We start from the raw sequence: 24,890 nt of genomic DNA on the forward strand, positions 1-24,890 counted from the left end.
ATCGGCCACATTATGGCCTTCCTACTAAAAAAGGGTCGAAAACGAGTAATGTCCCAAATTAACGAGGATATTTTCTTAACCCCCATTTTGGCTAAATTTTTAAAGAATGCAAAAATATCCCATGGAAGTCATAGTTATGTTGTTTACCTATCCAACGAATTGTCACACGCTAAGATTCAATGCAAATCGGCCACATTATGCCCTTCCTAGTAAAAAAGGGTCGAAAACGAGTAATGTCCCAAATTGACGAGGAGATTTTCTTAACCTCCATTTTGGCTGAATTTTTAGAGAATGCAAAAATATCCCATGGAAGTCGTAGTTATGTTGTTTACCTATCCAACGAATTGTCACATGCTAAGATTCAATACAAATCGGCCACTTTATGGCCTTCCTAGTAAAAATGGGTCGAAAACGAGTAATGTCCTAAATTAACGAGGAGATTTTCTTAACCTCCATTTTGGCCGAATTTTTAGAGAATGCAAAAATATCCCATGGAAGTCGTAGTTATGTTGTTTACCTATCCAAAAAATTGTCACACGCTAAGATTCAATGCAAATCGGCCACATTATGGCCTTCCTAGTAAAAAAGGGTCGAAAACGAGTAATGTCCCAAATTGACGAGGAGATTTTCTTAACCTCCATTTTGGCTGAATTTTTAGAGAATGCAAAAATATCCCATGGAAGTCATAGTTATGTTGGTTACCTATCCAACGAATTGTCACACGCTAAGATTCAATGCAAATCGGCCACATTATGGCCTTCCTAGTAAAAAAGGGTCGAAAACGAGTAATGTCCCAAATTGACGAGGAGATTTTCTTAACCTCCATTTTGGCTGAATTTTTAGAGAATGCAAAAATATCCCATGGAAGTCGTAGTTATGTTGTTTACCTATCCAACGAATTGTCACATGCTAAGATTCAATACAAATCGGCCACTTTATGGCCTTCCTAAGAAAAATGGGTCGAAAACGAGTAATGTCCTAAATTAACGAGGAGATTTTCTTAACCTCCATTTTGGCCGAATTTTTAGAGAATGCAAAAATATCCCATGGAAGTCGTAGTTATGTTGTTTACCTATCCAAAAAATTGTCACACGCTAAGATTCAATGCAAATCGGCCACATTATGGCCTTCCTAGTAAAAAAGGGTCGAAAACGAGTAATGTCCCAAATTGACGAGGAGATTTTCTTAACCTCCATTTTGGCTGAATTTTTAGAGAATGCAAAAATATCCCATGGAAGTCATAGTTATGTTGGTTACCTATCCAACGAATTGTCACACGCTAAGATTCAATGCAAATCGGCCACATTATGGCCTTCCTAGTAAAAAAGGGTCGAAAACGAGTAATGTCCCAAATTAACGAGGATATTTTCTTAACCCCCATTTTGGCTGAATTTTTAGAGAATGCAAAAATATCCCATGGAAGTCGTAGTTATGTTGTTTACCTATCCAACGAATTGTCACACGCTAAGATTCAATGCAAATCGGCCACATTATGGCCTTCCTAGTAAAAAAGGGTCGAAAACGAGTAATGTCCCAAATTAACGAGGATATTTTCTTAACCTCCATTTTGGCTGAATTTTTAGAGAATGCAAAAATATCCCATGGAAGTCGTAGTTATGTTGTTTACCTATCCAACGAATTGTCACACGCTAAGATTCAATGCAAATCGGCCACATTATGGCCTTCCTACTAAAAAAGGGTCGAAAACGAGTAATGTCCCAAATTAACGAGGATATTTTCTTAACCCCCATTTTGGCTAAATTTTTAAAGAATGCAAAAATATCCCATGGAAGTCATAGTTATGTTGTTTACCTATCCAACGAATTGTCACATGCTAAGATTCAATACAAATCGGCCACTTTATGGCCTTCCTAAGAAAAATGGGTCGAAAACGAGTAATGTCCTAAATTAACGAGGAGATTTTCTTAACCTCCATTTTGGCCGAATTTTTAGAGAATGCAAAAATATCCCATGGAAGTCGTAGTTATGTTGTTTACCTATCCAAAAAATTGTCACACGCTAAGATTCAATGCAAATCGGCCACATTATGGCCTTCCTAGTAAAAAAGGGTCGAAAACGAGTAATGTCCCAAATTGACGAGGAGATTTTCTTAACCTCCATTTTGGCTGAATTTTTAGAGAATGCAAAAATATCCCATGGAAGTCATAGTTATGTTGGTTACCTATCCAACGAATTGTCACACGCTAAGATTCAATGCAAATCGGCCACATTATGGCCTTCCTAGTAAAAAAGGGTCGAAAACGAGTAATGTCCCAAATTAACGAGGATATTTTCTTAACCCCCATTTTGGCTGAATTTTTAGAGAATGCAAAAATATCCCATGGAAGTCGTAGTTATGTTGTTTACCTATCCAACGAATTGTCACACGCTAAGATTCAATGCAAATCGGCCACATTATGGCCTTCCTAGTAAAAAAGGGTCGAAAACGAGTAATGTCCCAAATTAACGAGGATATTTTCTTAACCTCCATTTTGGCTGAATTTTTAGAGAATGCAAAAATATCCCATGGAAGTCGTAGTTATGTTGTTTACCTATCCAACGAATTGTCACACGCTAAGATTCAATGCAAATCGGCCACATTATGGCCTTCCTACTAAAAAAGGGTCGAAAACGAGTAATGTCCCAAATTAACGAGGATATTTTCTTAACCCCCATTTTGGCTAAATTTTTAAAGAATGCAAAAATATCCCATGGAAGTCGTAGTTATGTTGTTTACCTATCCAACGAATTCTCACACGCTAAGATTCAATGCAAATCGGCCACATTATGGCCTTCCTACTAAAAAAGGGTCGAAAACGAGTAATGTCCCAAATTAACGAGGATATTTTCTTAACCCCCATTTTGGCTAAATTTTTAAAGAATGCAAAAATATCCCATGGAAGTCATAGTTATGTTGTTTACCTATCCAACGAATTGTCACACGCTAAGATTCAATGCAAATCGGCCACATTATGGCCTTCCTACTAAAAAAGGGTCGAAAACGAGTACTGTCCCAAATTAACGAGGATATTTTCTTAACCCCCATTTTGGCTGAATTTTTAGAGAATGCAAAAATATCCCATGGAAGTCGTAGTTATGTTGTTTACCTATCCAACGAATTGTCACACGCTAAGATTCAATGCAAATCGGCCACATTATGGCCTTCCTAGTAAAAAAGGGTCGAAAACGAGTAATGTCCCAAATTAACGAGGATATTTTCTTAACCCCCATTTTGGCTGAATTTTTAGAGAATGCAAAAATATCCCATGGAAGTCGTAGTTATGTTGTTTACCTATCCAACGAATTGTCACACGCTAAGATTCAATGCAAATCGGCCACATTATGGCCTTCCTACTAAAAAAGGGTCGAAAACGAGTAATGTCCCAAATTAATGAGGATATTTTCTTAACCCCCATTTTGGCTAAATTTTTAAAGAATGCAAAAATATCCCATGGAAGTCGTAGTTATGTTGTTTACCTATCCAACGAATTGTCACACGCTAAGATTCAATGCAAATCGGCCACATTATGGCCTTCCTACTAAAAAAGGGTCGAAAACGAGTAATGTCCCAAATTAACGAGGATATTTTCTTAACCCCCATTTTGGCTAAATTTTTAAAGAATGCAAAAATATCCCATGGAAGTCATAGTTATGTTGTTTACCTATCCAACGAATTGTCACACGCTAAGATTCAATGCAAATCGGCCACATTATGGCTTTCCTAGTAAAAAAGGGTCGAAAACGAGTAATGTCCCAAATTGACGAGGAGATTTTCTTAACCTCCATTTTGGCTGAATTTTTAGAGAATGCAAAAATATCCCATGGAAGTCGTAGTTATGTTGTTTACCTATCCAACGAATTGTCACATGCTAAGATTCAATACAAATCGGCCACTTTATGGCCTTCCTAGTAAAAATGGGTCGAAAACGAGTAATGTCCTAAATTAACGAGGAGATTTTCTTAACCTCCATTTTGGCCGAATTTTTAGAGAATGCAAAAATATCCCATGGAAGTCGTAGTTATGTTGTTTACCTATCCAAAAAATTGTCACACGCTAAGATTCAATGCAAATCGGCCACATTATGGCCTTCCTAGTAAAAAAGGGTCGAAAACGAGTAATGTCCCAAATTGACGAGGAGATTTTCTTAACCTCCATTTTGGCTGAATTTTTAGAGAATGCAAAAATATCCCATGGAAGTCATAGTTATGTTGGTTACCTATCCAACGAATTGTCACACGCTAAGATTCAATGCAAATCGGCCACATTATGGCCTTCCTAGTAAAAAAAGGGTCGAAAACGAGTAATGTCCCAAATTGACGAGGAGATTTTCTTAACCTCCATTTTGGCTGAATTTTTAGAGAATGCAAAAATATCCCATGGAAGTCGTAGTTATGTTGTTTACCTATCCAACGAATTGTCACAAGCTAAGATTCAATGCAAATCGGCCACATTATGGCCTTCCTAGTAAAAAAGGGTCGAAAACGAGTAATGTCCCAAATTAACGAGGATATTTTCTTAACCCCCATTTTGGCTGAATTTTTAGAGAATGCAAAAATATCCCATGGAAGTCGTAGTTATGTTGTTTACCTATCCAACGAATTGTCACACGCTAAGATTCAATGCAAATCGGCCACATTATGGCCTTCCTAGTAAAAAAGGGTCGAAAACGAGTAATGTCCCAAATTAACGAGGATATTTTCTTAACCTCCATTTTGGCTGAATTTTTAGAGAATGCAAAAATATCCCATGGAAGTCGTAGTTATGTTGTTTACCTATCCAACGAATTGTCACACGCTAAGATTCAATGCAAATCGGCCACATTATGGCCTTCCTACTAAAAAAGGGTCGAAAACGAGTAATGTCCCAAATTAACGAGGATATTTTCTAAACCCCCATTTTGGCTAAATTTTTAAAGAATGCAAAAATATCCCATGAAAGTCGTAGTTATGTTGTTTACCTATCCAACGAATTCTCACACGCTAAGATTCAATGCAAATCGGCCACATTATGGCCTTCCTACTAAAAAAGGGTCGAAAACGAGTAATGTCCCAAATTAACGAGGATATTTTCTTAACCCCCATTTTGGCTAAATTTTTAAAGAATGCAAAAATATCCCATGGAAGTCATAGTTATGTTGTTTACCTATCCAACGAATTGTCACACGCTAAGATTCAATGCAAATCGGCCACATTATGGCCTTCCTACTAAAAAAGGGTCGAAAACGAGTAATGTCCCAAATTAACGAGGATATTTTCTTAACCCCCATTTTGGCTAAATTTTTAAAGAATGCAAAAATATCCCATGGAAGTCATAGTTATGTTGTTTACCTATCCAACGAATTGTCACACGCTAAGATTCAATGCAAATCGGCCACATTATGGCCTTCCTAGTAAAAATGGGTCGAAAACGAGTAATGTCCCAAATTAACGAGGATATTTTCTTAACCTCCATTTTGGCTGAATTTTTAGAGAATGCAAAAATATCCCATGGAAGTCGTAGTTATGTTGTTTACCTATCCAACGAATTGTCACATGCTAAGATTCAATACAAATCGGCCACTTTATGGCCTTCCTAGTAAAAATGGGTCGAAAACGAGTAATGTCCTAAATTAACGAGGAGATTTTCTTAACCTCCATTTTGGCCGAATTTTTAGAGAATGCAAAAATATCCCATGGAAGTCGTAGTTATGTTGTTTACCTATCCAAAAAATTGTCACACGCTAAGATTCAATGCAAATCGGCCACATTATGGCCTTCCTAGTAAAAAAGGGTCGAAAACGAGTAATGTCCCAAATTGACGAGGAGATTTTCTTAACCTCCATTTTGGCAGAATTTTTAGAGAATGCAAAAATATCCGATGGAAGTCATAGTTATGTTGGTTACCTATCCAACGAATTGTCACACGCTAAGATTCAATGCAAATCGGCCACATTATGGCCTTCCTTGTAAAAAAGGGTCGAAAACGAGTAATGTCCCAAATTAACGAGGATATTTTCTTAACCCCCATTTTGGCTGAATTTTTAGAGAATGCAAAAATATCCCATGGAAGTCGTAGTTATGTTGTTTACCTATCCAACGAATTGTCACACGCTAAGATTCAATGCAAATCGGCCACATTATGGCCTTCCTACTAAAAAAGGGTCGAAAACGAGTAATGTCCCAAATTAACGAGGATATTTTCTTAACCCCCATTTTGGCTAAATTTTTAAAGAATGCAAAAATATCCCATGGAAGTCATAGTTATGTTGTTTACCTATCCAACGAATTGTCACACGCTAAGATTCAATGCAAATCGGCCACATTATGGCCTTCCTAGTAAAAATGGGTCGAAAACGAGTAATGTCCCAAATTAACGAGGAGATTTTCTTAACCTCCATTTTGGCTGAATTTTTAGAGAATGCAAAAATATCCCATGGAAGTCGTAGTTATGTTGTTTACCTATCCAATGAATTGTCACATGCTAAGATTCAATACAAATCGGCCACTTTATGGCCTTCCTAGTAAAAATGGGTCGAAAACGAGTAATGTCCTAAATTAACGAGGAGATTTTCTTAACCTCCATTTTGGCCGAATTTTTAGAGAATGCAAAAATATCCCATGGAAGTCGTAGTTATGTTGTTTACCTATCCAAAAAATTGTCACACGCTAAGATTCAATGCAAATCGGCCACATTATGGCCTTCCTAGTAAAAAAGGGTCGAAAACGAGTAATGTCCCAAATTGACGAGGAGATTTTCTTAACCTCCATTTTGGCAGAATTTTTAGAGAATGCAAAAATATCCCATGGAAGTCATAGTTATGTTGGTTACCTATCCAACGAATTGTCACACGCTAAGATTCAATGCAAATCGGCCACATTATGGCCTTCCTTGTAAAAAAGGGTCGAAAACGAGTAATGTCCCAAATTGACGAGGAGATTTTCTTAACCTCCATTTTGGCTGAATTTTTAGAGAATGCAAAAATATCCCATGGAAGTCGTAGTTATGTTGTTTACCTATCCAACGAATTGTCACATGCTAAGATTTAATACAAATCGGCCACTTTATGGCCTTCCTAGTAAAAATGGGTCGAAAACGAGTAATGTCCTAAATTAACGAGGAGATTTTCTTAACCTCCATTTTGGCCGAATTTTTAGAGAATGCAAAAATATCCCATGGAAGTCGTAGTTATGTTGTTTACCTATCCAAAAAATTGTCACACGCTAAGATTCAATGCAAATCGGCCACATTATGGCCTTCCTTGTAAAAAAGGGTCGAAAACGAGTAATGTCCCAAATTGACGAGGAGATTTTCTTAACCTCCATTTTGGCTGAATTTTTAGAGAATGCAAAAATATCCCATGGAAGTCGTAGTTATGTTGTTTACCTATCCAACGAATTGTCACATGCTAAGATTTAATACAAATCGGCCACTTTATGGCCTTCCTAGTAAAAATGGGTCGAAAACGAGTAATGTCCTAAATTAACGAGGAGATTTTCTTAACCTCCATTTTGGCCGAATTTTTAGAGAATGCAAAAATATCCCATGGAAGTCATAGTTATGTTGGTTACCTATCCAACGAATTGTCACACGCTAAGATTCAATGCAAATCGGCCACATTATGGCCTTCCTTGTAAAAAAGGGTCGAAAACGAGTAATGTCCCAAATTGACGAGGAGATTTTCTTAACCTCCATTTTGGCTGAATTTTTAGAGAATGCAAAAATATCCCATGGAAGTCATAGTTATGTTGGTTACCTATCCAACGAATTGTCACACGCTAAGATTCAATGCAAATCGGCCACATTATGGCCTTCCTAGTAAAAAAAGGGTCGAAAACGAGTAATGTCCCAAATTGACGAGGAGATTTTCTTAACCTCCATTTTGGCTGAATTTTTAGAGAATGCAAAAATATCCCATGGAAGTCGTAGTTATGTTGTTTACCTATCCAACGAATTGTCACATGCTAAGATTCAATACAAATCGGCCACTTTATGGCCTTCCTAGTAAAAATGGGTCGAAAACGAGTAATGTCCTAAATTAACGAGGAGATTTTCTTAACCTCCATTTTGGCCGAATTTTTAGAGAATGCAAAAATATCCCATGGAAGTCGTAGTTATGTTGTTTACCTATCCAAAAAATTGTCACACGCTAAGATTCAATGCAAATCGGCCACATTATGGCCTTCCTAGTAAAAAAGGGTCGAAAACGAGTAATGTCCCAAATTGACGAGGAGATTTTCTTAACCTCCATTTTGGCTGAATTTTTAGAGAATGCAAAAATATCCCATGGAAGTCATAGTTATGTTGGTTACCTATCCAACGAATTGTCACACGCTAAGATTCAATGCAAATCGGCCACATTATGGCCTTCCTTGTAAAAAAGGGTCGAAAACGAGTAATGTCCCAAATTGACGAGGAGATTTTCTTAACCTCCATTTTGGCTGAATTTTTAGAGAATGCAAAAATATCCCATGGAAGTCATAGTTATGTTGGTTACCTATCCAACGAATTGTCACACGCTAAGATTCAATGCAAATCGGCCACATTATGGCCTTCCTAGTAAAAAAAGGGTCGAAAACGAGTAATGTCCCAAATTGACGAGGAGATTTTCTTAACCTCCATTTTGGCTGAATTTTTAGAGAATGCAAAAATATCCCATGGAAGTCGTAGTTATGTTGTTTACCTATCCAACGAATTGTCACATGCTAAGATTCAATACAAATCGGCCACTTTATGGCCTTCCTAGTAAAAATGGGTCGAAAACGAGTAATGTCCTAAATTAACGAGGAGATTTTCTTAACCTCCATTTTGGCCGAATTTTTAGAGAATGCAAAAATATCCCATGGAAGTCGTAGTTATGTTGTTTACCTATCCAAAAAATTGTCACACGCTAAGATTCAATGCAAATCGGCCACATTATGGCCTTCCTAGTAAAAAAGGGTCGAAAACGAGTAATGTCCCAAATTGACGAGGAGATTTTCTTAACCTCCATTTTGGCTGAATTTTTAGAGAATGCAAAAATATCCCATGGAAGTCATAGTTATGTTGGTTACCTATCCAACGAATTGTCACACGCTAAGATTCAATGCAAATCGGCCACATTATGGCCTTCCTAGTAAAAAAGGGTCGAAAACGAGTAATGTCCCAAATTAACGAGGATATTTTCTTAACCCCCATTTTGGCTGAATTTTTAGAGAATGCAAAAATATCCCATGGAAGTCGTAGTTATGTTGTTTACCTATCCAAAAAATTGTCACACGCTAAGATTCAATGCAAATCGGCCACATTATGGCCTTCCTAGTAAAAAAGGGTCGAAAACGGGTAATGTCCCAAATTGACGAGGAGATTTTCTTAACCTCCATTTTGGCTGAATTTTTAGAGAATGCAAAAATATCCCATGGAAGTCATAGTTATGTTGGTTACCTATCCAACGAATTGTCACACGCTAAGATTCAATGCAAATCGGCCACATTATGGCCTTCCTAGTAAAAAAGGGTCGAAAACGAGTAATGTCCCAAATTAACGAGGATATTTTCTTAACCTCCATTTTGGTTGAATTTTTAGAGAATGCAAAAATATCCCATGGAAGTCGTAGTTATGTTGTTTACCTATCCAACGAATTGTCACACGCTAAGATTCAATGCAAATCGGCCACATTATGGCCTTCCTACTAAAAAAGGGTCGAAAACGAGTAATGTCCCAAATTAACGAGGATATTTTCTAAACCCCCATTTTGGCTAAATTTTTAAAGAATGCAAAAATATCCCATGAAAGTCGTAGTTATGTTGTTTACCTATCCAACGAATTCTCACACGCTAAGATTCAATGCAAATCGGCCACATTATGGCCTTCCTACTAAAAAAGGGTCGAAAATGAGTAATGTCCCAAATTAACGAGGATATTTTCTTAACCCCCATTTTGGATTAATTTTTAGAGAATGCAAAAATATCCCATGGAAGTCGTAGTTATGTTGTTTACCTATCCAACGAATTGTCACACGCTAAGATTCAATGCAAATCGGCCACATTATGGCCTTCCTACTAAAAAAGGGTCGAAAACGAGTAATGTCCCAAATTAACGAGGATATTTTCTTAACCCCCATTTTGGCTAAATTTTTAAAGAATGCAAAAATATTCCATGGAAGTCATAGTTATGTTGTTTACCTATCCAACGAATTGTCACACGCTAAGATTCAATGCAAATCGGCCACATTATGGCCTTCCTAGTAAAAATGGGTCGAAAACGAGTAATGTCCCAAATTAACGAGGATATTTTCTTAACCTCCATTTTGGCTGAATTTTTAGAGAATGCAAAAATATCCCATGGAAGTCGTAGTTATGTTGTTTACCTATCCAACGAATTGTCACATGCTAAGATTCAATACAAATCGGCCACTTTATGGCCTTCCTAGTAAAAATGGGTCGAAAACGAGTAATGTCCTAAATTAACGAGGAGATTTTCTTAACCTCCATTTATGCCGAATTTTTAGAGAATGCAAAAATATCCCATGGAAGTCGTAGTTATGTTGTTTACCTATCCAAAAAATTGTCACACGCTAAGATTCAATGCAAATCGGCCACATTATGGCCTTCCTAGTAAAAAAGGGTCGAAAACGAGTAATGTCCCAAATTGACGAGGAGATTTTCTTAACCTCCATTTTGGCAGAATTTTTAGAGAATGCAAAAATATCCCATGGAAGTCATAGTTATGTTGGTTACCTATCCAACGAATTGTCACACGCTAAGATTCAATGCAAATCGGCCACATTATGGCCTTCCTTGTAAAAAAGGGTCGAAAACGAGTAATGTCCCAAATTAACGAGGATATTTTCTTAACCCCCATTTTGGCTGAATTTTTAGAGAATGCAAAAATATCCCATGGAAGTCGTAGTTATGCTGTTTACCTATCCAACGAATTGTCACACGCTAAGATTCAATGCAAATCGGCCACATTATGGCCTTCCTACTAAAAAAGGGTCGAAAACGAGTAATGTCCCAAATTAACGAGGATATTTTCTTAACCCCCATTTTGGCTAAATTTTTAAAGAATGCAAAAATATCCCATGGAAGTCATAGTTATGTTGTTTACCTATCCAACGAATTGTCACACGCTAAGATTCAATGCAAATCGGCCACATTATGGCCTTCCTAGTAAAAATGGGTCGAAAACGAGTAATGTCCCAAATTGACGAGGAGATTTTCTTAACCTCCATTTTGGCAGAATTTTTAGAGAATGCAAAAATATCCCATGGAAGTCATAGTTATGTTGGTTACCTATCCAACGAATTGTCACACGCTAAGATTCAATGCAAATCGGCCACATTATGGCCTTCCTTGTAAAAAAGGGTCGAAAACGAGTAATGTCCCAAATTAACGAGGATATTTTCTTAACCCCCATTTTGGCTGAATTTTTAGAGAATGCAAAAATATCCCATGGAAGTCATAGTTATGTTGGTTACCTATCCAACGAATTGTCACACGCTAAGATTCAATGCAAATCGGCCACATTATGGCCTTCCTAGTAAAAAAAGGGTCGAAAACGAGTAATGTCCCAAATTGACGAGGAGATTTTCTTAACCTCCATTTTGGCTGAATTTTTAGAGAATGCAAAAATATCCCATGGAAGTCGTAGTTATGTTGTTTACCTATCCAACGAATTGTCACATGCTAAGATTCAATACAAATCGGCCACTTTATGGCCTTCCTAGTAAAAATGGGTCGAAAACGAGTAATGTCCTAAATTAACGAGGAGATTTTCTTAACCTCCATTTTGGCCGAATTTTTAGAGAATGCAAAAATATCCCATGGAAGTCGTAGTTATGTTGTTTACCTATCCAAAAAATGGTCACACGCTAAGATTCAATGCAAATCGGCCACATTATGGCCTTCCTAGTAAAAAAGGGTCGAAAACGAGTAATGTCCCAAATTGACGAGGAGATTTTCTTAACCTCCATTTTGGCTGAATTTTTAGAGAATGCAAAAATATCCCATGGAAGTCATAGTTATGTTGGTTACCTATCCAACGAATTGTCACACGCTAAGATTCAATGCAAATCGGCCACATTATGGCCTTCCTAGTAAAAAAGGGTCGAAAACGAGTAATGTCCCAAATTAACGAGGATATTTTCTTAACCCCCATTTTGGCTGAATTTTTAGAGAATGCAAAAATATCCCATGGAAGTCGTAGTTATGTTGTTTACCTATCCAAAAAATTGTCACACGCTAAGATTCAATGCAAATCGGCCACATTATGGCCTTCCTAGTAAAAAAGGGTCGAAAACGGGTAATGTCCCAAATTGACGAGGAGATTTTCTTAACCTCCATTTTGGCTGAATTTTTAGAGAATGCAAAAATATCCCATGGAAGTCATAGTTATGTTGGTTACCTATCCAACGAATTGTCACACGCTAAGATTCAATGCAAATCGGCCACATTATGGCCTTCCTAGTAAAAAAGGGTCGAAAACGAGTAATGTCCCAAATTAACGAGGATATTTTCTTAACCTCCATTTTGGTTGAATTTTTAGAGAATGCAAAAATATCCCATGGAAGTCGTAGTTATGTTGTTTACCTATCCAACGAATTGTCACACGCTAAGATTCAATGCAAATCGGCCACATTATGGCCTTCCTACTAAAAAAGGGTCGAAAACGAGTAATGTCCCAAATTAACGAGGATATTTTCTAAACCCCCATTTTGGCTAAATTTTTAAAGAATGCAAAAATATCCCATGAAAGTCGTAGTTATGTTGTTTACCTATCCAACGAATTCTCACACGCTAAGATTCAATGCAAATCGGCCACATTATGGCCTTCCTACTAAAAAAGGGTCGAAAATGAGTAATGTCCCAAATTAACGAGGATATTTTCTTAACCCCCATTTTGGATTAATTTTTAGAGAATGCAAAAATATCCCATGGAAGTCGTAGTTATGTTGTTTACCTATCCAACGAATTGTCACACGCTAAGATTCAATGCAAATCGGCCACATTATGGCCTTCCTACTAAAAAAGGGTCGAAAACGAGTAATGTCCCAAATTAACGAGGATATTTTCTTAACCCCCATTTTGGCTAAATTTTTAAAGAATGCAAAAATATTCCATGGAAGTCATAGTTATGTTGTTTACCTATCCAACGAATTGTCACACGCTAAGATTCAATGCAAATCGGCCACATTATGGCCTTCCTAGTAAAAATGGGTCGAAAACGAGTAATGTCCCAAATTAACGAGGATATTTTCTTAACCTCCATTTTGGCTGAATTTTTAGAGAATGCAAAAATATCCCATGGAAGTCGTAGTTATGTTGTTTACCTATCCAACGAATTGTCACATGCTAAGATTCAATACAAATCGGCCACTTTATGGCCTTCCTAGTAAAAATGGGTCGAAAACGAGTAATGTCCTAAATTAACGAGGAGATTTTCTTAACCTCCATTTATGCCGAATTTTTAGAGAATGCAAAAATATCCCATGGAAGTCGTAGTTATGTTGTTTACCTATCCAAAAAATTGTCACACGCTAAGATTCAATGCAAATCGGCCACATTATGGCCTTCCTAGTAAAAAAGGGTCGAAAACGAGTAATGTCCCAAATTGACGAGGAGATTTTCTTAACCTCCATTTTGGCAGAATTTTTAGAGAATGCAAAAATATCCCATGGAAGTCATAGTTATGTTGGTTACCTATCCAACGAATTGTCACACGCTAAGATTCAATGCAAATCGGCCACATTATGGCCTTCCTTGTAAAAAAGGGTCGAAAACGAGTAATGTCCCAAATTAACGAGGATATTTTCTTAACCCCCATTTTGGCTGAATTTTTAGAGAATGCAAAAATATCCCATGGAAGTCGTAGTTATGCTGTTTACCTATCCAACGAATTGTCACACGCTAAGATTCAATGCAAATCGGCCACATTATGGCCTTCCTACTAAAAAAGGGTCGAAAACGAGTAATGTCCCAAATTAACGAGGATATTTTCTTAACCCCCATTTTGGCTAAATTTTTAAAGAATGCAAAAATATCCCATGGAAGTCATAGTTATGTTGTTTACCTATCCAACGAATTGTCACACGCTAAGATTCAATGCAAATCGGCCACATTATGGCCTTCCTAGTAAAAATGGGTCGAAAACGAGTAATGTCCCAAATTAACGAGGAGATTTTCTTAACCTCCATTTTGGCTGAATTTTTAGAGAATGCAAAAATATCCCATGGAAGTCGTAGTTATGTTGTTTACCTATCCAATGAATTGTCACATGCTAAGATTCAATACAAATCGGCCACTTTATGGCCTTCCTAGTAAAAATGGGTCGAAAACGAGTAATGTCCTAAATTAACGAGGAGATTTTCTTAACCTCCATTTTGGCCGAATTTTTAGAGAATGCAAAAATATCCCATGGAAGTCGTAGTTATGTTGTTTACCTATCCAAAAAATTGTCACACGCTAAGATTCAATGCAAATCGGCCACATTATGGCCTTCCTAGTAAAAAAGGGTCGAAAACGAGTAATGTCCCAAATTGACGAGGAGATTTTCTTAACCTCCATTTTGGCTGAATTTTTAGAGAATGCAAAAATATCCCATGGAAGTCATAGTTATGTTGGTTACCTATCCAACGAATTGTCACACGCTAAGATTCAATGCAAATCGGCCACATTATGGCCTTCCTAGTAAAAAAGGGTCGAAAACGAGTAATGTCCCAAATTAACGAGGATATTTTCTTAACCCCCATTTTGGCTGAATTTTTAGAGAATGCAAAAATATCCCATGGAAGTCGTAGTTATGTTGTTTACCTATCCAACGAATTGTCACACGCTTAGATTCAATGCAAATCGGCCACATTATGGCCTTCCTAGTAAAAAAGGGTCGAAAACGAGTAATGTCCCAAATTAACGAGGATATTTTCTTAACCTCCATTTTGGCTGAATTTTTAGAGAATGCAAAAATATCCCATGGAAGTCGTAGTTATGTTGTTTACCTATCCAACGAATTGTCACACGCTAAGATTCAATGCAAATCGGCCACATTATGGCCTTCCTACTAAAAAAGGGTCGAAAACGAGTAATGTCCCAAATTAACGAGGATATTTTCTAAACCCCCATTTTGGCTAAATTTTTAAAGAATGCAAAAATATCCCATGGAAGTCGTAGTTATGTTGTTTACCTATCCAACGAATTCTCACACGCTAAGATTCAACGCAAATCGGCCACATTATGGCCTTCCTACTAAAAAAGGGTCGAAAACGAGTAATGTCCCAAATTAACGAGGATATTTTCTTAACCCCCATTTTGGCTAAATTTTTAAAGAATGCAAAAATATCCCATGGAAGTCATAGTTATGTTGTTTACCTATCCAACGAATTGTCACACGCTAAGATTCAATGCAAATCGGCCACATTATGGCCTTCCTAATAAAAAAGGGTCGAAAACGAGTAATGTCCCAAATTAACGAGGATATTTTCTTAACCCCCATTTTGGCTGAATTTTTAGAGAATGCAAAAATATCCCATGGAAGTCGTAGTTATGTTGTTTACCTATCCAACGAATTGTCACACGCTAAGATTCAATGCAAATCGGCCACATTGTGGCCTTCCTACTAAAAAAGGGTCGAAAACGAGTAATGTCCCAAATTAACGAGGATATTTTCTTAACCCCCATTTTGGCTAAATTTTTAAAGAATGCAAAAATATCCCATGGAAGTCATAGTTATGTTGTTTACCTATCCAACGAATTGTCACACGCTAAGATTCAATGCAAATCGGCCACATTATGGCCTTCCTAGTAAAAATTGGTCGAAAACGAGTAATGTCCCAAATTAACGAGGATATTTTCTTAACCTCCATTTTGGCTGAATTTTTAGAGAATGCAAAAATATCCCATGGAAATCGTAGCTATATTGTTTACCTATCCAACGAATTGTCCCATGCTAAGATTCAATACAAACCGGCCACTTTATTGCCTTCCTTCTAAAAAAGGGTCAAAAACGAGTAATGTCCTAAATTAACGAGGGGATTTTCTTAACCTCCATTTTGGCTGAATTTTTAGAGAATGCAAAAATATCCCATGGAAGTCGTAGTTATGTTGTTTACCTATCCAACGAATTGTCACATGCTAAGATTAAATGCAAATCGGCCACTTTATGGCCTTCCTAGTAAAAAAGGGTCGAAAACGAGTAATGTCCTAGATTAACGAGGGGATTTTCTTAACCTCCATTTTGGCCGAATTTTTAGAGAATGAAAAAATATCCCATGGAAGTCGTAGTTATGTTGTTTACCTATCCAACGAATTGTCACATGCTAAGATTCAATACAAATCGGCCACTTTATGGCCTTCCTAGTAAAAATGGGTCGAAAACGAGTAATGTCCTAAATTAACGAGGGGATTTTCTTAACCTCCATTTTGGCTGAATTTTTAGAGAATGCAAAAATATCCCATGGAAGTCGTAGTTATGTTGTTTACCTATCCAACAAATTGTCACACGCTAAGATTCAATGCAAATCGGCCACATTATGGCCTTCCTACTAAAAAAGGGTCGAAAACGAGTAATGTCCCAAATTAACGAGGATATTTTCTTAACCCCCATTTTGGCTGAATTTTTAGAGAATGCAAAAATATCCCATGGAAGTCGTAGTTATGTTGTTTACCTATCCAACGAATTGTCACACGCTAAGATTCAATGCAAATCGGCCACATTATGGCCTTCCTAGTAAAAATGGGTCGAAAACGAGTAATGTCCCAAATTAACGAGGAGATTTTCTTAACCTCCATTTTGGCTGAATTTTTAGAGAATGCAAAAATATCCCATGGAAGTCGTAGTTATGTTGTTTACCTATCCAATGAATTGTCACATGCTAAGATTCAATACAAATCGGCCACTTTATGGCCTTCCAAGTAAAAATGGGTCGAAAACGAGTAATGTCCTAAATTAACGAGGAGATTTTCTTAACCTCCATTTTGGCCGAATTTTCAGAGAATGCAAAAATATCCCATGGAAGTCGTAGTTATGTTGTTTACCTATCCAAAAAATTGTCACACGCTAAGATTCAATGAAAATCGGCCACATTATGGCCTTCCTACTAAAAAAGGGTCGAAAACGAGTAATGTCCCAAATTGACGAGGAGATTTTCTTAACCTCCATTTTGGTTGAATTTTTAGAAAATGCAAAAAAATCCCATGGAAGTCGTAGCTATATTGTTTACCTATCCAACGAATTGTCCCATGCTAAGATTCAATACAAACCGGCCACATTATGGCCTTCCTTCTAAAAAAGGGTCGAAAACGAGTAATGTCCTAAATTAACGAGGGGATTTTCTTAACCTCCATTTTGGCTGAATTTTTAGAGAATGCAAAAATATCCCATGGAAGTCGTAGTTATGTTGTTTACCTATCCAACGAATTGTCACATGCTAAGATTAAATGCAAATCGGCCACTTTATGGCCATCCTAGTAAAAATGGGTCGAAAACGAGTAATGTCCTAAATTAACGAGGAGTTTTTCTTAACCTCCTTTTTGGCCGAATTTTTAGAGAATGCAAAAATATCCCATGGAAGTCGTTGTTATGTTGTTTACCTATCCAACGAATTGTCACATGCTAAGATTCAATGCAAATCGGCCACTTTATGGCCTTCCTAGTAAAAAAGGGTCGAAAACGAGTAATGTCCTAGATTAACGAGGGGATTTTCTTAACCTCCATTTTGGCCGAATTTTTAGAGAATGCAAAAATATCCCATGGAAGTCGTAGTTATGTTGTTTACCTATCCAACGAATTGTCACATGCTAAGATTCAATACAAATCGGCCACTTTATGGCCTTCCTAGTAAAAATGGGTCGAAAACGAGTAATGTCCTAAAATAACGAGGAGATTTTCTTAACCTCCATTTTGGCCAAATTTTTACAGAATGCAAAAATATCCCATGGAAGTCGTAGTTATGTTGTTTACCTATCCAACGAATTGTCACACGCTAAGATTCAATGCAAATCGGCCACATTATGGCCTTCCTAGTAAAAATGGGTCGAAAACGAGTAATGTCCCAAATTAACGAGGAGATTTTCTTAACCTCCATTTTGGCTGAATTTTTAGAGAATGCAAAAATATCCCATGGAAGTCGTAGTTATGTTGTTTACCTATCCAATGAATTGTCACATGCTAAGATTCAATACAAATCGGCCACTTTATGGCCTTCCTAGTAAAAATGGGTCGAAAACGAGTAATGTCCTAAATTAACGAGGAGATTTTCTTAACCTCCATTTTGGCCGAATTTTTAGAGAATGCAAAAATATCCCATGGAAGTCGTAGTTATGTTGTTTACCTATCCAAAAAATTGTCACACGCTAAGATTCAATGCAAATCGGCCACATTATGGCCTTCCTACTAAAAAAGGGTCGGAAACGAGTAATGTCCCAAATTGACGAGGAGATTTTCTTAACCTCCATTTTGGCTGAATTTTTAGAGAATGCAAAAAAATCCCATGGAAGTCGTAGCTATATTGTATACCTATCCAACGAATTGTCCCATGCTAAGATTCAATACAAATCGGCCACATTATGGCCTTCCTACTAAAAAAGGGTTGAAAACGAGTAATGTCCTAAATTAACGAGGATATTTTCTTAACCCCCATTTTGGCTGAATTTTTAGAGAATGCAAAAATATCCCATGGAAGTCGTAGTTATGTTGTTTACCTATCCAACGAATTGTCACATGCTAAGATTCAATACAAATCGGCCACTTTAAGGCCTTCCTAGTAAAAATGGGTCGAAAACGAGTAATGTCCTAAATTAACGAGGAGTTTTTCCTAACCTCCATTTTGGCCGAATTTTTAGAGATTGCAAAAATATCCCATGGAAGTCGTTGTTATGTTGTTTACCTATCCAACGAATTGTCACAAGCTAAGATTAAATGCAAATTGGCCACTTTATGGCCTTCCTAGTAAAAAAGGGTCGAAAACGAGTAATGTCCTAGATTAACGAGGGGATTTTCTTAACCTCCATTTTGGCCGAATTTTTAGAGAATGCAAAAATATCCCATGGAAGTCGTAGTTATGTTGTTTACCTATCCAACGAATTGTCACATGCTAAGATTCAATACAAATCGGCCACTTTATGGCCTTCCTAGTAAAAATGGGTCGAAAACGAGTAATGTCCTAAATTAACGAGGGGATTTTCTTAACCTCCATTTTGGCTGAATTTTTAGAGAATGCAAAAATATCCCATGGAAGTCGTAGTTATGTTGTTTACCTATCCAACAAATAGTCACACGCTAAGATTCAATGCAAATCAGCCACACTATGGCCTTCCTACTAAAAAAGGGTCGAAAACGAGTAATGTCCCAAATTAACGAGGATATTTTCTTAACCCCCATTTTGGCTGAATTTTTAGAGAATGCAAAAATATCCCATGGAAGTCGTAGTTATGTTGTTTACCTATCCAACGAATTGTCACACGCTAAGATTCAATGCAAATCGGCCACATTATGGCCTTCCTACTAAAAAAGGGTCGAAAACGAGTAATGTCCCAAATTAACGAGGATATTTTCTTAACCCCCATTTTGGCTGAATTTTTAAAGAATGCAAAAATATCCCATGGAAGTCGTAGTTATGTTGTTTACCTATCCAACGAATTGTCACACGCTAAGATTCAATGCAAATCGGCCACATTATGGCCTTCCTAGTAAAAATGGGTCGAAAACGAGTAATGTCCCAAATTAACGAGGATATTTTCTTAACCTCCATTTTGGCTGAATTTTTAGAGAATGCAAAAATATCCCATGGAAGTCGTAGTTATGTTGTTTACCTATCCAACGAATTGTCACATGCTAAGATTCAATACAAATCGGCCACTTTATGGCCTTCCTAGTAAAAATGGGTCGAAAACGAGTAATGTCCCAAATTAACGAGGAGATTTTCTTAACCCCCATTTTGGCTAAATTTTTAAAGAATGCAAAAATATCCCATGGAAGTCATAGTTATGTTGTTTACCTATCCAACGAATTGTCACACGCTAAGATTCAATGCAAATCGGCCACATTATGGCCTTCCTACTAAAAAAGGGACGAAAACGAGTAATGTCCCAAATTAACGAGGATATTTTCTTAACCCCCATTTTGGCTGAATTTTTAGAGAATGCAAAAATATCCCATGGAAGTCGTAGTTATGTTGTTTACCTATCCAACGAATTGTCACACGCTAAGATTCAATGCAAATCGGCCACATTATGGCCTTCCTACTAAAAAAGGGTCGAAAACGAGTAATGTCCCAAATTAACGAGGATATTTTCTTAACCCCCATTTTGGCTAAATTTTTAAAGAATGCAAAAATATCCCATGGAAGTCATAGTTATGTTGTTTACCTATCCAACGAATTGTCACACGCTAAGATTCAATGCAAATCAGCCACATTATGGCCTTCCTAGTAAAAATGGGTCGAAAACGAGTAATGTCCCAAATTAACGAGGAGATTTTCTTAACCTCCATTTTGGCTGAATTTTTAGAGAATGCAAAAATATCCCATGGAAGTCGTAGTTATGTTGTTTACCTATCCAACGAATTGTCACATGCTAAGATTCAATACAAATCGGCCACTTTAAGGCCTTCCTAGTAAAAATGGGTCGAAAACGAGTAATGTCCTAAATTAACGAGGAGTTTTTCCTAACCTCCATTTTGGCCGAATTTTTAGAGATTGCAAAAATATCCCATGGAAGTCGTTGTTATGTTGTTTACCTATCCAACTAATTGTCACAAGCTAAGATTAAATGCAAATTGGCCACTTTATGGCCTTCCTAGTAAAAAAGGGTCGAAAACGAGTAATGTCCCAAATTAACGAGGATATTTTCTTAACCCCCATTTTGGCTGAATTTTTAGAGAATGCAAAAATATCCCATGGAAGTCGTAGTTATGTTGTTTACCTATCCAACGAATTGTCACACGCTAAGATTCAATGCAAATTGGCCACATTATGGCCTTCCTACTAAAAAAGGGTCGAAAACGAGTAATGTCCCAAATTAACGAGGATATTTTCTTAACCCCCATTTTGGCTAAATTTTTAAAGAATGCAAAAATATCCCATGGAAGTCATAGTTATGTTGTTTACCTATCCAACGAATTGTCACACGCTAAGATTCAATGCAAATCAGCCACATTATGGCCTTCCTAGTAAAAATGGGTCGAAAACGAGTAATGTCCCAAATTAACGAGGAGATTTTCTTAACCTCCATTTTGGCTGAATTTTTAGAGAATGCAAAAATATCCCATGGAAGTCGTAGTTATGTTGTTTACCTATCCAACGAATTGTCACATGCTAAGATTCAATACAAATCGGCCACTTTAAGGCCTTCCTAGTAAAAATGGGTCGAAAACGAGTAATGTCCTAAATTAACGAGGAGTTTTTCCTAACCTCCATTTTGGCCGAATTTTTAGAGATTGCAAAAATATCCCATGGAAGTCGTTGTTATGTTGTTTACCTATCCAACTAATTGTCACAAGCTAAGATTAAATGCAAATTGGCCACTTTATGGCCTTCCTAGTAAAAAAGGGTCGAAAACGAGTAATGTCCCAAATTAACGAGGATATTTTCTTAACCCCCATTTTGGCTGAATTTTTAGAGAATGCAAAAATATCCCATGGAAGTCGTAGTTATGTTGTTTACCTATCCAACGAATTGTCACACGCTAAGATTCAATGCAAATTGGCCACATTATGGCCTTCCTACTAAAAAAGGGTCGAAAACGAGTAATGTCCCAAATTAACGAGGATATTTTCTTAACCCCCATTTTGGCTAAATTTTTAAAGAATGCAAAAATATCCCATGGAAGTCATAGTTATGTTGTTTACCTATCCAACGAATTGTCACACGCTAAGATTCAATGCAAATCAGCCACATTATGGCCTTCCTAGTAAAAATGGGTCGAAAACGAGTAATGTCCCAAATTAACGAGGAGATTTTCTTAACCTCCATTTTGGCTGAATTTTTAGAGAATGCAAAAATATCCCATGGAAGTCGTAGTTATGTTGTTTACCTATCCAACGAATTGTCACATGCTAAGATTCAATACAAATCGGCCACTTTAAGGCCTTCCTAGTAAAAATGGGTCGAAAACGAGTAATGTCCTAAAATAACGAGGAGTTTTTCCTAACCTCCATTTTGGCCGAATTTTTAGAGATTGCAAAAATATCCCATGGAAGTCGTTGTTATGTTGTTTACCTATCCAACGAATTGTCACAAGCTAAGATTAAATGCAAATTGGCCACTTTATGGCCTTCCTAGTAAAAAAGGGTCGAAAACGAGTAATGTCCTAGATTAACGAGGGGATTTTCTTAACCTACATTTTGGCCGAATTTTTAGAGAATGCAAAAATATCCCATGGAAGTCGTAGTTATGTTGTTTACCTATCCAACGAATTGTCACATGCTAAGATTCAATACAAATCGGCCACTTTATGGCCTTCCTAGTAAAAATGGGTCGAAAACGAGTAATGTCCTAAATTAACGAGGGGATTTTCTTAACCTCCATTTTGGCTGAATTTTTAGAGAATGCAAAAATATCCCATGGAAGTCGTAGTTATGTTGTTTACCTATCCAACAAATAGTCACACGCTAAGATTCAATGCAAATCGGCCACATTATGGCCTTCCTACTAAAAAAGGGTCGAAAACGAGTAATGTCCAAAATTAACGAGGATATTTTCTTAACCCCCATTTTGGCTGAATTTTTAGAGAATGCAAAAATATCCCATGGAAGTCGTAGTTATGTTGTTTACCTATCCAACGAATTGTCACACGCTAAGATTCAATGCAAATCGGCCACATTATGGCCTTCCTACTAAAAAAGGGTCGAAAACGAGTAATGTCCCAAATTAACGAGGATATTTTCTTAACCTCCATTTTGGCTGAATTTTTAGAGAATGCAAAAATATCCCATGGAAGTCGTAGTTATGTTGTTTACCTATCCAACGAATTGTCACATGCTAAGATTCAATACAAATCGGCCACTTTATGGCCTTCCTAGTAAAAATGGGTCGAAAACGAGTAATGTCCCAAATTAACGAGGAGATTTTCTTAACCCCCATTTTGGCTAAATTTTTAAAGAATGCAAAAATATCCCATGGAAGTCATAGTTATGTTGTTTACCTATCCAACGAATTGTCACGCGCTAAGATTCAATGCAAATCGGCCACATTATTGCCTTCCTACTAAAAAAGGGTCGAAAACGAGTAATGTCCCAAATTAACGAGGATATTTTCTTAACCCCCATTTTGGCTGAATTTTTAGAGAATGCAAAAATATCCCATGGAAGTCGTAGTTATGTTGTTTACCTATCCAACGAATTGTCACACGCTAAGATTCAATGCAAATCGGCCACATTATGGCCTTCCTACTAAAAAAGGGTCGAAAACGAGTAATGTCCCAAATTAACGAGGATATTTTCTTAACCCCCATTTTGGCTAAATTTTTAAAGAATGCAAAAATATCCCATGGAAGTCATAGTTATGTTGTTTACCTATCCAACGAATTGTCACACGCTAAGATTCAATGCAAATCGGCCACATTATGGCCTTCCTAGTAAAAATGGGTCGAAAACGAGTAATGTCCCAAATTAACGAGGAGATTTTCTTAACCTCCATTTTGGCTGAATTTTTAGAGAATGCAAAAATATCCCATGGAAGTCGTAGTTATGTTGTTTACCTATCCAACAAATAGTCACACGCTAAGATTCAATGCAAATCGGCCACATTATGGCCTTCCTACTAAAAAAGGGTCGAAAACGAGTAATGTCCCAAATTAACGAGGATATTTTCTTAACCCCCATTTTGGCTGAATTTTTAGAGAATGCAAAAATATCCCATGGAAGTCGTAGTTATGTTGTTTACCTATCCAACGAATTGTCACACGCTAAGATTCAATGCAAATCGGCCACATTATGGCCTTCCTACTAAAAAAGGGTCGAAAACGAGTAATGTCCCAAATTAACGAGGATATTTTCTTAACCCCCATTTTGGCTAAATTTTTAAAGAATGCAAAAATATCCCATGGAAGTCATAGTTATGTTGTTTACCTATCCAACGAATTGTCACACGCTAAGATTCAATGCAAATCGGCCACATTATGGCCTTCCTAGTAAAAATGGGTCGAAAACGAGTAATGTCCCAAATTAACGAGGAGATTTTCTTAACCTCCATTTTGGCTGAATTTTTAGAGAATGCAAAAATATCCCATGGAAGTCGTAGTTATGTTGTTTACCTATCCAACGAATTGTCACATGCTAAGATTCAATACAAATCGGCCACTTTAAGGCCTTCCTAGTAAAAATGGGTCGAAAACGAGTAATGTCCTAAAATAACGAGGAGTTTTTCCTAACCTCCATTTTGGCCGAATTTTTAGAGATTGCAAAAATATCCCATGGAAGTCGTTGTTATGTTGTTTACCTATCCAACGAATTGTCACAAGCTAAGATTAAATGCAAATTGGCCACTTTATGGCCTTCCTAGTAAAAAAGGGTCGAAAACGAGTAATGTCCTAGATTAACGAGGGGATTTTCTTAACCTACATTTTGGCCGAATTTTTAGAGAATGCAAAAATATCCCATGGAAGTCGTAGTTATGTTGTTTACCTATCCAACGAATTGTCACATGCTAAGATTCAATACAAATCGGCCACTTTATGGCCTTCCTAGTAAAAATGGGTCGAAAACGAGTAATGTCCTAAATTAACGAGGGGATTTTCTTAACCTCCATTTTGGCTGAATTTTTAGAGAATGCAAAAATATCCCATGGAAGTCGTAGTTATGTTGTTTACCTATCCAACAAATAGTCACACGCTAAGATTCAATGCAAATCGGCCACATTATGGCCTTCCTACTAAAAAAGGGTCGAAAACGAGTAATGTCCAAAATTAACGAGGATATTTTCTTAACCCCCATTTTGGCTGAA

This window comes from Medicago sativa, chromosome 8 (assembly GCF_051527215.1).
Source record: "Medicago sativa cultivar Bolivia chromosome 8, Bolivia_mono, whole genome shotgun sequence".
Taxonomy (NCBI): Eukaryota; Viridiplantae; Streptophyta; class Magnoliopsida; order Fabales; family Fabaceae; genus Medicago; species Medicago sativa.